Raw genomic sequence first — 13112 nt, 5'->3', positions numbered from 1 at the left:
CCCTGTTTGTGAAAGGGTCTAAGTGTTTCTTTGGGGTGCAGAAAGTCTCTTTTTTGGGCTTCATTTTTTCTCCCTCGTCTATAGAGATGGATCCGGTTAAGGTTCAGGCCATTCATGATTGGATTCAGCCCACATCCGTGAAGAGCCTTCAGAAATTTTTGGGTTTTGCAAATTTTTATCGCCGTTTCATTGCTAATTTTTCTAGTGTGGTTAAACCCTTGACCGATTTGACGAAGAAAGGCGCTGATGTGGCGAATTGGTCCTCTGCGGCTGTCTCTGCCTTTCAGGAGCTTAAACCTCGATTTACTTCTGCTCCAGTGTTGCGCCAACCGGATGTTTCTCTTCTGTTTCAGGTTGAGGTTGACGCTTCTGAGATTGGGGCAGGGGCCGTTTTGTCTCAGAGGGATCCTGTTGGTTCCTAAATGAAACCGTGCGCCTTCTTTTCCCGTAAATTTTCGCCTGCTGAACACAATTATGATGTCGGCAATCGGGAGTTGTTGGCTATGAAGTGGGCGTTTGAGGAGTGGCGACATTGGCTTGAGGGAGCTAAGCACCGTATTGTGGTCTTGACCGATCATAAGAATTTGATTTACCTCGAGTCTGCTAGACGGCTGAATCCTAGACAGGCTCGATGGTCCTTGTTTTTTTCCCGTTTTGATTTCGTGGTCTCGTACCTTCCGGGTTCTAAGAATATTAAGGCTGATGTCCTCTCTAGGAGTTTTTTGCCTGATTCTCCTGAGGTCTTGAAGCCGGTCGGTATTCTGAAAGAAGGGGTGGTCCTTTCTGCCATTTCCCCTGATTTACGACGAGCTCTTCAGGAATTTCAGGCTGACAGACCTGACCGCTGTCCTGTGGGGAAATTGTTTGTTCCTGACAGATGGACTAATAGAGTGATTTCTGAGATTCAATGTTCCGTGTTGGCTGGTCATCCTGGCATTTTTGGTACCAGAGATTTGGTTGGTAGGTCCTTTTGGTGGCCTTCATTGTAACGTGATGTGCGTTCTTTTGTGCAGTCCTGTGGGACTTGTGCGCGGGCTAATCCTTGTTGTTCCCGTGCTAGTGGGTTGCTTTTGCCATTGCCAATTCCTGAGAGGCCCTGGACGCATATTTCGATGGATTTTATTTCTGATCTTCCGGTCTCCCAGAAGATGTCTGTTATCTGGGTTGTTTGTGACCGGTTCTCTAAGATGGTTCATTTGGTGCCCTTGCCTAAATTGCCTTCCTCTTCAGATTTTGTTCCGTTGTTTTTTCAGCATGTGGTTCGTTTGCATGGTATTCCGGAGAATATTGTGTCCGATAGAGGTTCCCAGTTTGTTTCTAGGTTTTGGCGGGCCTTTTGTGCCAGGCTGGGCATTGATTTGTCTTTTTATTCTGCATTTCATCCTCAGACAAATGGCCAGACCGAGCGCACTAATCAGACCTTGGAGACTTTTTTGAGATGCTTTGTGTCTGCTGATCAGGATGATTGGGTAGCTTTCTTGCCATTGGCCGAGTTTGCCCTTAATAATCGGGCTAGTTCTGCTACCTTGGTTTCGCCTTTCTTTTGTAATTTTGCTTTTCATCCTCGTTTTTCTTCTGGGCAGGTTGAGCCTTCTGACTGTCCTGGTGTGGATTCTGTGGTGGACAGGTTGCAGCAGATTTGGGCTCATGTGGTGGACAATTTGGTGTTGTCTCAGGAGGAGGTTCAACGCTTTGCTAACCGTCGTTGGTGTGTTGGTTCCCGGCTTCGGGTTGGGGATCTGGTCTGGTTGTCTTCCCATCATGTTTCTATGAAGGTTTCTTCTCCTAAGTTTAAGCCTCGGTTTATTGGTCCTTATAGGATTTCTGAGATTATTAATCCGGTGTCTTTTCGACTGGCGCTTCCAGCTTCTTTGCTATCCATAATGTCTTCCATAGATCTTTATTGCGGAAATATGTGGAGCCCATTGTTCCCTCTGTTGCTCCTCCGGCCCCTGTGTTGGTTGATGGGGAGTTGGAATATGTTGTTGAGAAGATTTTGGATTCCCGTTTTTCGAGGTGGAAGCTTCAGTACCTGGTCAAATGGAAGGGTTATGGCCAGGAGGACAATTCTTGGGTTTTTGCCTCTGATGTCCATGCTGCTGATTTGGTCCGTGCCTTTCATCTGGCTCGTCCTGATCGTCCTGGGGGCTCTGGTGAGGGTTCGGTGACCCCTCCTCAAGGGGGGGGTACTGTTGTGAATTCTGCTCTTGGGTTCCCTCCGGTGGTTGTAGGTGGGAATGCAGTTGTCTCTGAGTCACAGTCCTGGCCAGGTGTATCTGATAATTACAATTCGGACTGGGATATTTAGGTGTGCTGGATGCTTTAGCCCTTGCCAGTTGTCAATGTTCCTTGTGAAGTGATTGATCACTTTCTGGCTTCTCCTGCCTGCTGCCAAATTCAGCAAAGATAAGTTTTTGTTTTTTTGTATCTGTGGCACTGCTGTGTGCTTGTTTCAGTTTTATTCCTGCTCTGATTGTAGGATTCACTGGAGTTGCAGATTTACGCTCCTACATCTATTAGTTAGATGTAGGAAGTTTTTGTAATTTCTGCTGTGGATGTTTTGGAAGGGTTTTATACTGACCGCACAGAACTCTGTCCTATCCTGTCCTATCTAGCTAGTGTGGCCTCCTGTGCTAAATTCTGTTTTCTGCCTGTGTATGTTTTTTTCCTCTCCGACTCACCGCCAATATTTGTGGGGGACTGTCTATTCTTTGGGGATTTTCTCTGAGGCAAGATAGTTTTCCTATTTCCATCTTTAGGGGTAATTAGTCCTCAGGCTGTGACGAGGTGTCTAGGTGTGTTAGGTACACTCCACGGCTACTTCTAGTTGCGGTGTTAAGTTCAGGATTGCGGTCAGTACAGTAACATAGTAACATAGTTAGTAAGGCCGAAAAAAAGACATTTGTCCATCCAGTTCAGCCTATATTCCATCATAATAAATCCCCAGATCTACGTCCTTCTACAGAACCTAATAATTGTATGATACAATATTGTTCTGCTCCAGGAAGACATCCAGGCCTCTCTTGAACCCCTCGACTGAGTTCGCCATCACCACCTCCTCAGGCAAGCAATTCCAGATTCTCACTGCCCTAACAGTAAAGAATCCTCTTCTATGTTGGTGGAAAAACCTTCTCTCCTCCAGACGCAAAGAATGCCCCCTTGTGCCCGTCACCTTCCTTGGTATAAACAGATCCTCAGCGAGATATTTGTATTGTCCCCTTATATACTTATACATGGTTATTAGATCGCCCCTCAGTCGTCTTTTTTCTAGACTAAATAATCCTTATTTCGCTAATCTATCTGGGTTATGTAGTTCTCCCATCCCCTTTATTAATTTTGTTGCCCTCCTTTGTACTCTCTCTAGTTCCATTATATCCTTCCTGAGCACCGGTGCCCAAAACTGGACACAGTACTCCATGTGCGGTCTAACTAGGGATGCACCCCATGATCCTGTTTGCCTTGGCAGCTGCTGCCTGGCACTGGCTGCTCCAGGTAAGTTTATCATTAACTAGGATCCCCAAGTCCTTCTCCCTGTCAGATTTACCCAGTGGTTTCCCGTTCAGTGTGTAATGGTGATATTGATTCCTTCTTCCCATGTGTATAACCTTACATTTATCATTGTTAAACCTCATCTGCCACCTTTCAGCCCAAGTTTCCAACTTATCCAGATCCATCTGTAGCAGAATACTATCTTCTCTTGTATTAACTGCTTTACATAGTTTTGTATCATCTGCAAATATCGATATTTTACTGTGTAAACCTTCTACCAGATCATTAATGAATATGTTGAAGAGAACAGGTCCCAATACCGACCCCTGCGGTACCCCACTGGTCACAGCGACCCAGTTAGAGACTATACCATTTATAACCACCCTCTGCTTTCTATCACTAAGCCAGTTACTAACCCATTTACACACATTTTCCCCCAGACCAAGCATTCTCATTTTGTGTACCAACCTCTTGTGCGGCACGGTATCAAACGCTTTGGAAAAATCGAGATATACCACGTCCAATGACTCACCGTGGTCCAGCCTATAGCTTACCTCTTCATAAAAACTGATTAGATTGGTTTGACAGGAGTGATTTCTCATAAACCCATGCTGATATGGAGTTAAACAGTTATTCTCATTGAGATAATCCAGAATAACATCCCTCAGAAACCCTTCAAATATTTTACCAACAATAGAGGTTAGACTTACTGGCCTATAATTTCCAGGTTCACTTTTAGAGCCCTTTTTGAATATTGGCACCACATTTGCTATGCGCCAGTCCTGCGGAACAGACCCCATCGCTATAGAGTTCCTAAAAATAAGAAATAATGGTTTATCTATTACATTACTTAGTTCTCTTAGTACTCGAGGGTGTATGCCATCCGGACCCGGAGATTTATCTATTTTAATCTTATTTAGCTGGTTTTGCACCTCTTCTTGGGTTAGATTGGTGACCCTTAATATAGGGTTTTCATTGTTTCTTGGGATTTCACCTAGCATTTCATTTTCCACCGTGAATACCGTGGAGAAGAAGGTGTTTAATATGTTAGCTTTTTCCTCGTCATCTACAACCATTCTTTCCTCACAAAAGTGGCCACCTTCTCCAGTGAAAGTTCTCATGCAGCTCCAAGGTCACCGGATCATAACACATAAGCCACCCCACACTGTACAAGGGCTGCTTGAATAGTACAGTGCGGAGGGGGTGTTATATTTCCACCGTGCAATTGCCCTGGTTCCGACCTTAGATGGTCAATGAGTTAAACTTTTACAGGTGCTCACGTCCGGCCATTCGCCCCATAGTACGAATCTGGGGTCTGGTGACGTGACTGACACGGCATACACACATATGTGACACTAAAACAAAGGATTGGGGCATTGCTATACCCCTCCACTGTAATATCAAACTGCATTAACCAAAGTTGATTATTAGCCATATTACTGATCATCGCAGCTGAAGTGACAAAGTTCAGCCCTTGTTGTCTTGGTGACAAGACCAGTGAAGGCAAGGGGAAAGCTTTAACTATTGCATTACTACCCACAATAGTCTCATGTCTTGCTCTCACTGTGTACAAACTCTAATACTCAATATCTCACAAGAGGGTTGGCGCATTATTAAATATTAAAATACTAGGCACACCAGTCCGCAGATTCAACACTGGTTATACTGCCTTTTCAGCTAAATTACCTGAATTCAATGTGCTTCGACTGAACATTCACGCTAATATATCTGTTCCTAGTCCAGAGGGTGCACCATACTACACCACATTGAGTCTAATAGGTTGTATCACGCTACGCACACAACACCCTTCAGGTGTATCCACAATTACGGTAGTCCAGAGGTATATGAAGTTTTGGCAAAGCAGGAAGTAGGGTAGTTAGAACTTAAACTAACATGGGTACCAGCGAGTCTAAAACCAGTCAGTTCTCTGCACGAGAGATAGTGGCAGAAATAGAAGGCAAACAGTATGTTAAAAATGCAAAGCTCCTCCTGAAACTTATGGGATCTACAACCTGAGGGGGGAGCACCACACAGATCATCCCCATACTCTCCAGAGGGATGGACATGTGCAGTCTGCCAAAATCAGAATCCAGATTGGAGGGACACGTGTGCTTTGTGTGGGGCACCATGCCCACGCAATCCTACTTCCCTGTACCCAGTCCTTAATGCAGATGGCACGCCCCATGTCCCAGCGGCCGTCTTGCATTAGGCCACACCTACACCTACACCAACAGCTATTTTAAGTAAGGGCACACGTCACCGAGCGGCCATTTTAGCTCCGGTTGCATCTGGCATATACACAAATGGGGATGAGGATGAAGATGAGGAAGGAAGGATTAAGGAGGAAAAGGTAGAAACCGTCCACCCTCCAACCATATCCTCGCAGCAAGAAACAGACACCAGCCATCCCACAGTAGGGCAAGAAGCAAACCCAAGAGACATTACAGCAGCAACGGACCCCTGCACACCAAAAATATCCATACCCTACTACATAGATGAGAGCACAGACAGGACAGGATCCATAAGTGGTTTGGACAACCTCCGTATTAGGCGTACAGCTCCCGTCCGTGACAGCTTAATCCCTGCCAGACGTAGCACCCGCTACGTGAGCTGGAAGCCTCAGGAGGATGCTACTCTAGTAAACAGTTTACCAGACCCAGAAAGGCACCCTATGCTTTTCTACAGGAAGATGAGTCAGATACACAAGACACATGCTGCCTCATGGATAGACTTAATTGGACTAGCAGAAATTAAAGCAGGTGACTCTTTCTGGCCCGTAATGGAACCAGCCTTGAAGCCCATAAGTGGGCTACCTGAATACTATCAGTCCTTATCATCAGGGCAGGACTTCCTCGATAAGCTCCAACTTTGGGCTAAGGACCGCCTAGCAGACCAAGTCACCTCCCTGTAGGACGCTATGCAGGAGAAAGGGGAGTCTGTGGAAAAATTTTACCACAGACTAAATCAAATGTTTACTGATCTAGGATTTGATCTCCTTGACAAAGCCCATCACCAAATCTGGGTGCAGGCCTTTGTGCAGGGCCTCCGAGAGCCAATACGCAAGCAGTTGCAGACCACAAGGCCAGAGTACAGAAGGCTAGATTCAGAAGTGCTCCACACAGTAGCAAAAGGGGTAGAGTTGAACCAACCTGCCAGGCCCTGTACCACTCTCCTGTTCTCTCAGGACCCTTCTGACATCGCAAAACCACAAAGGCCTAGGGCCATCTGCTACAACTGCGGCAAAGTAGGGCACCTCAAAAGGAATTGCAGATCAGCTCCACTCAGGAGGGGGCCATGGCAGCCACACCTCACCCAGGGACCACCTGGGCCCCATCCACAATAGGTCATTGGCAAGCCGGATCCACTGCACACACCACTCATACTCTTACACTCCACAAAACAGCCGAGTTGACCAACGCCTACCATCCCGATAGAAGTTGAGAGTAAACCCCTTAATTTCCTGGTGGATACTGGTGCAGCCAGAAGTGTAATCACTCAGGAACATTGATTTACCCAACCCGGACTGTCTCACGGATGAAGTAGTGCCTTGTGTAGGGGTGGATGGTAACACACGGTACACTCCGCTGACCAGACCCCTTCATATTGGTCTACAACCCACACAGAATATGCTGTCTCAACTAGTAGTCTCATCCACCTGCCCCATCAACCTACTAGGATCAGATTTACTATCAAAACTCCAAGCCAGTATTCTGCTTCACGAGGATGGAACTGTCACTCTTACAACTCCACTCTCACTGGAGCAGTCTGCAGAAGTGTACAGTCTCTTCTCTTTACAGGACACACCTGTGGATTCTGTGGACATTGAACTGATGGCACAGATCCCAGACTCGCTGTGGGCGCAAGGACCAGAAGATATTGGCAGGCTCAAAGTTCAGCCTGTGAAGGTGGAACTGAAACCAGGAGCTCTATTGCCACGGAAATTGCAATACCCACTCTCCACGTCACAATCTGCCGCCATCACACAACAACTGAAAATCTACCTGGAAAATGGAGCAATCATCCCCACCAAGTTACCATGCAACACCCCTTTGTTTCCAATAAAGAAGAAAACACCAAAAGGACAGCCTACAAAGTTCCGCATGGTACATGACTTGCATGCTGTCAATGATGCCACAGTGTTGGACACACCCATTGTGCCCAACCCACACACACTGCTTTCATCAATCCCACCCACCTCCACATGGTTCACGGTGATTGACCTGGCCAATGCCTTCTTCAGTGTACCTCTACATCCTGACAGCCTGTACCTGTTTGCTTTCACACACGAGGGTAGGCAATACACTTGGACTGTGATGCCTCAAGGGGCACAAAATAGCCCCTCCATGTTCACCCAAGCCATGACAACGGTCCTGGAACCCTGGAAAATGACACATCCCACTGCAACCCTCCTACAGTACGTGGATGACCTCCTCCTCTGTGCTGACACCCTGCCAGAAGCACAGACCAAGTCCATTTCTTTACTACAGTTCCTGGCCAACAATGGATGCAAGGCATCTAAAGACAAGCTACAGTTCTGCAAGGAAAAAGTTGTGTTTCTGGGACACTGCATCTCCCACCAGACCAAATACCTAACTGAAGACAGTAAAACAGCTGTCCAGAACATACCTCTGCAAACCAAGCCCACACAGCTGCAGTCCTTTCTTGGACTTGTATCCTACTGCCATCCCAGGGTCCTAGATGCCTCTCTCCATATGCAACCCCCTGTATGACTGCCTCAAGGACATTCCTTTCAGTCTGACCAAGGAGGCCATTGATGGATTTTACATTCTAACGGCTGCTATCACATCCTCTCCTGCCCTGGGACTCCCAGACTACAGCAAACTGTTCTGCCTATTCATTATGGAGAAGCAAGGCCATGCATCTGGAGTTCTCACTCAACTTCATGGAGGCAGACAACGCCCTCTTGGGTACTACTCTGCCAGACTTGACCCAGTGGCCCGTGGAGCCCCAACCTGCATGAGAGCCGTGTTTGCAACACACCTGTTGCTGGATAAGACTTCTGACATCATTCTAGGCCATGAGCTGAAGATACTGGCACCTCATGACGTTACAGCCATTCTGGCCCAGACACAGCCAAAGCATCTGGCTGTCGTCCGCCATTTACACTTACAATGCTCTCTTCTGATTCCTGAAAACGTCACCATCTCCAGATGTGCTGTCCTTAACCCAGCTACTCTCCTACCTCAGCCAAGGGGGGAGGAGAATAAAATCCACATCTCTGACACAATGATGGAAGAGGTAGTTGACTCTGAAATGGCTCAGCATGATTGTCTCGCTCTCATGAGACAGGAAACCTCCGGATTTGACTCAGTCACTGATGTATTTTTGCAAGAACCTGACCTGGCGCTCTTCGTGGATGGATCAAGATACGCAGACCAAGAAGTCCGCTTTCACACTGGTATAGCAGTGGTCAGATACTGTGCTGCTAGCACAACCATTGCCTCCATCCGTCTCTGCACAGGAGGCAGAACTGAGGGCCTTGACAGAAGCATGCAAAATGTCTGCCCAACGCAGAGCTACAATATACTCTGACTCAGACTATGGACCAATCTGGAGGGCAAGAGACTTCATCACGGTGAATGGAACGCCTGTCAGACACCACAAAGCCATAGAGGAACTGATGGAGTCCTTATTGATGCCAGAAAGAGTAGCGGTGGTAGAAATTAAGGTGCACACTAGAGGCACTTCAAAGGAGGCGGTGGGCAACAGACTGGCTGATGTCACAGCAAAAGAAGTGGCCTTACTACCACTGGATGCAGAAACATCGCATCTGTACTCTCTTGTAGATTCGAGAATAGAAGGAAAGGAGCAATCCTGGGAGAAGATGCTCTCCACACTCCAGAAGCAAGCACCCAAGGAAGAAAAAGACCAATGGACCCAAGATGGACCCAAGATGGAGCCACACAGGATGAAAGACACCTGATGATGACCAAAGGAAAACCCTGTCTAGCATGAGTCCTCTACCCTATGGTGGCCAAATGGGCCCATGGCACCACTCACCAGTCCAAGATCAAGATGCACAATCTTGTCCCCCAGTACTACCATGCCCCAGGCTTCTCTACAGTAGCCACCAACATCACAAAGGGATGTCTTATCTGTGCCCGATGCAATCCAGGGAAAACAGATAAGATACCCCAGAAATGCACACCTAAACCCCTATGTCCTTTCCAGCACATACATATAGATCACATACAAATGCCGCACTCAGGGGGGTTTGAGTATGCCTTAGTGGTGATAGACATATTCTCAGGGTGGTCAGAAGCCTTTCCAGTCAAAAATCAGTCAGCAAAGACCACTGCAAGAAGCTCCTCTCTGAGATAGTGTGCAGATATGGTCTCCCAGAAACCATAGAGAGTGACCAAGGGCCTGCATTCACTGCCAACCTCACAAAAGAGATATCGGATGCACTTGGGACCGAGTTGGCCCTTCACACTCCATATCACCCACAGAGCAGTGGCAAGGTTGAGAGGTTAAATGGGACACTGAAGTGTAAAAATGCTGAAAGCAGCACAGGAAACAGGGAAACCATGGCATGAGAGTCTCCCTCTTGCACTATTCAGTGTCAGGCACACACCATCTGGACCAACCAAACTTAGCCCATATGAGATCCTGTTTGGAAGTTCTCCCAGGCTAGGATTGTACTTCCCACAGCAGCTGTCTATGCAGTATGACACTTTGACTAAGTTTGTGATTCAATTAACAAAGCACCTAACTAAAATACATTCTCGAGTGTTTTCATCCATCTCAGATCCTGAGGACCTAGAGGGAACCCACCAGATCCAGCCCTGTGATTGGGTTCTAACCAAAAGGTTCAACAGACGTACCCTCGAGCCCAGATGCGACGGCCCATACCAAGTCCTGTTGACCACTGCCACAGCAGTCAACGGTTGAAGGGAAGTCCACATGGATCCACGCTTCCCACTTCAAGAAGGTGCTAGATCCAGAGGCCAGTGGCGGCGGTCACTCTTCATCCATCTGATACTTATCCTTTATCTAGCACCAACAGTAGCCAGTAGCCAAGGGGCTATCACCCATGAAGAGGGTATAGTGACTTTCTGGTATAATGTTTCCACCCCCAGTGTCACGTATCAGTTTGATTATTGCCTCATAGTTGAATGCCCAGGTCCCATGGCACAGTTTGATATCTGGCTAGGCACTCAATTCATCTGTGTCACCACAGCTGAAAGGGGGGAAGGGTCAAACTGTGAGGATTGGTCACTTGTTGGGTGACACACTGGTGAAAGTAGTTTGGGATATCAGCCAGTCCTAGCCCTGCAACGAAGGGACAAATGGGGAGCCAGCCTAATCACCCGTATGACCCTGACCAAAGCCCCTTTCAAAGGCCAGAGAGCCTTTCGGGGTTCAGAGCTCCCCATTCCTGCCACTCACTGTCCCAAACAGCGATGCATAGTTCTCTACCTTACTATTGACAATCCTTCAGAAGATGACCAAGGGTTATATGTACTAGGCTCAAGTACAAAACTTGGTAGGGGGGGGGGGGGTGGGAGGTTACAAAATGGGGAAATTTGGATTGAGAAATCTCAATTCCAGACATATCTCTGAATTTGAAGAGATAGATGAAACAATACCAGGAGCCAAATTCCTATTAGAATTGACCTATGAGGATAAACTTGCCATAGAAACAGGATTCTCTGACTCCAATGTCTGGCTTGAGTGGGTAAGATACACTGTTGCTAATGCGAATCGCTCCTCATGTATAGCCTCTACTGCTGACAGACCTCATTTAGGCACAGTACCTTTCCCAATAGACCCACAGGTAGATGAAAAGGGATTCTTATGTGTCCTGTCCCTGTACATGGATAACCAACCAGGTAACTCACATAAATGCCAAACTGAATTCCACTTATACCCACCTCACCAAAGTAACGAACCAACTGGCCATGGGATCACCCCCTATCCAGGTAACTACACCTGTTTTGAAAGGACAGGTCCCGGATTACAGGTAAATAACTTGCCATCTAAATACTGTAATGACCCGATAATCCCGGTCCAGGAGGGCAGTCTATACAATGACTCTTTATTGGTAGGCCAAATCTACCAATTGCCTGATGTATATTGGCTATGTGGGGACATGAAAATAAGGCCTAGACTTAATATCCCTTGGAAAGGACAGTGTGCCATGATAAAAGCCCTTATGCCCTTTTATATATTTGATCTACCTGGCTGGGGCCAAGAACTCCGAAAAGACCACCTGCCCCAAAAAGTAAAAAGAGAGCTACAAGGTTCTTTTGATCCCCATATCTACATAGACTCCATTGGAGTCCCACAGGGAGTACCTAACAAATTCAAAGCCAGAAATGAGGTAGCAGCTGGGTTTGAGTCAATTATTCCCATAATTGGGGTAAATAAGAATGTAAGATGGATAAATTACCTATACTATAATCAGCAGAGATTTGTTAATTTTACTAGAGATGCTATAAGGGGCCTTATTGAGCAACTAGGTCCCACATCCATCATGGACTTCCAAAACAGGATGGCCCTAGATATGATCCTAGCAGAGAAAGGTGGAGTCTGCAAAATGATAGGTACTAGCTGTTGTACGTACATACCTAACAACACCGCCCCAGATGGGAGCATATCCAGAGCACTTAAAGGCCTTACTGACCTTTCCGAAGAATTAGCCCGAAACTCAGGGGTAAAGGATCAATCGTGTCCACCTGGTTTGGGTGGTGGGATGGGTGGCAAAGAGCACTCACAAAGTTTGGAATAGCTGTCTTATGTATTTTAATTATATTAGCCTTAATTCTATGCTGCTTAGCTCCATGCCTTAAAAAGATGATGATGAAGACCATGGAAACCACAGTGATGACCATGCATGCTGATTTCAAAGATCCCATAGACGGAAGCTGCTGCTGTGAAGGATGCTGCTGTGAGACCATGAAAGGAATGCCATACCCCTCGGAATATGCCTAGCTGAAGCACACTGATGAGGGAGAGTGTCATGATCCCAATGGCAGGGGATCACAAAAGGACAAGCACACAAAAAACAGAACAAGCTCTAGGGTGATGGAAACTGAGCTGACCGCGATCCTGAACCTAATTCACAACACTAGCAGTAGCCGGGGAACGTGCCTACGATGATTCTAGACATCTCGCGCCAGCCGAAGGACTAGCTTCCCCTATTAGAAGAAACAAAGACCTCTCTTGCCTCCAGAGAAACACCCCACAGAAATAGCAGCCCCCCACATGTAATGACGGTGAAATGAGAGGAAAGCACATACGTAGTAATGAAAACAGATTCAGCAAAATGAGGCCCGCTAAAACTAGATAGCAGAGGATACAAAAGTGAACTGCGCGGTCAGCGAAAAACCCTACAAAAGAACCATCCTGAAATTACCTGAACTCATGTGCCAACTCATGGAACATGAGGAGTAATATCAGCCCACTAGAGCAACCAGCAACAAGGAATCACATAACTGCAAGCTGGACTAAAACAAAAATAAAGCAAAACGTGGAACAGGAAAATCAAAAACTTAGCTTGTCCTGAAGATTACTGAAGCGGAAAGCAGAGGTTTCAAGACACACTGATTACATTGATCGCCGGCGAGGAAATGACAAGAAAGCCAGGTTAAATAGGAAAC

This window comes from Ranitomeya imitator, chromosome 7, assembly GCF_032444005.1.
Source record: "Ranitomeya imitator isolate aRanImi1 chromosome 7, aRanImi1.pri, whole genome shotgun sequence".
Taxonomy (NCBI): Eukaryota; Metazoa; Chordata; class Amphibia; order Anura; family Dendrobatidae; genus Ranitomeya; species Ranitomeya imitator.
Note: the sequence above shows the minus strand (reverse complement) of the source record.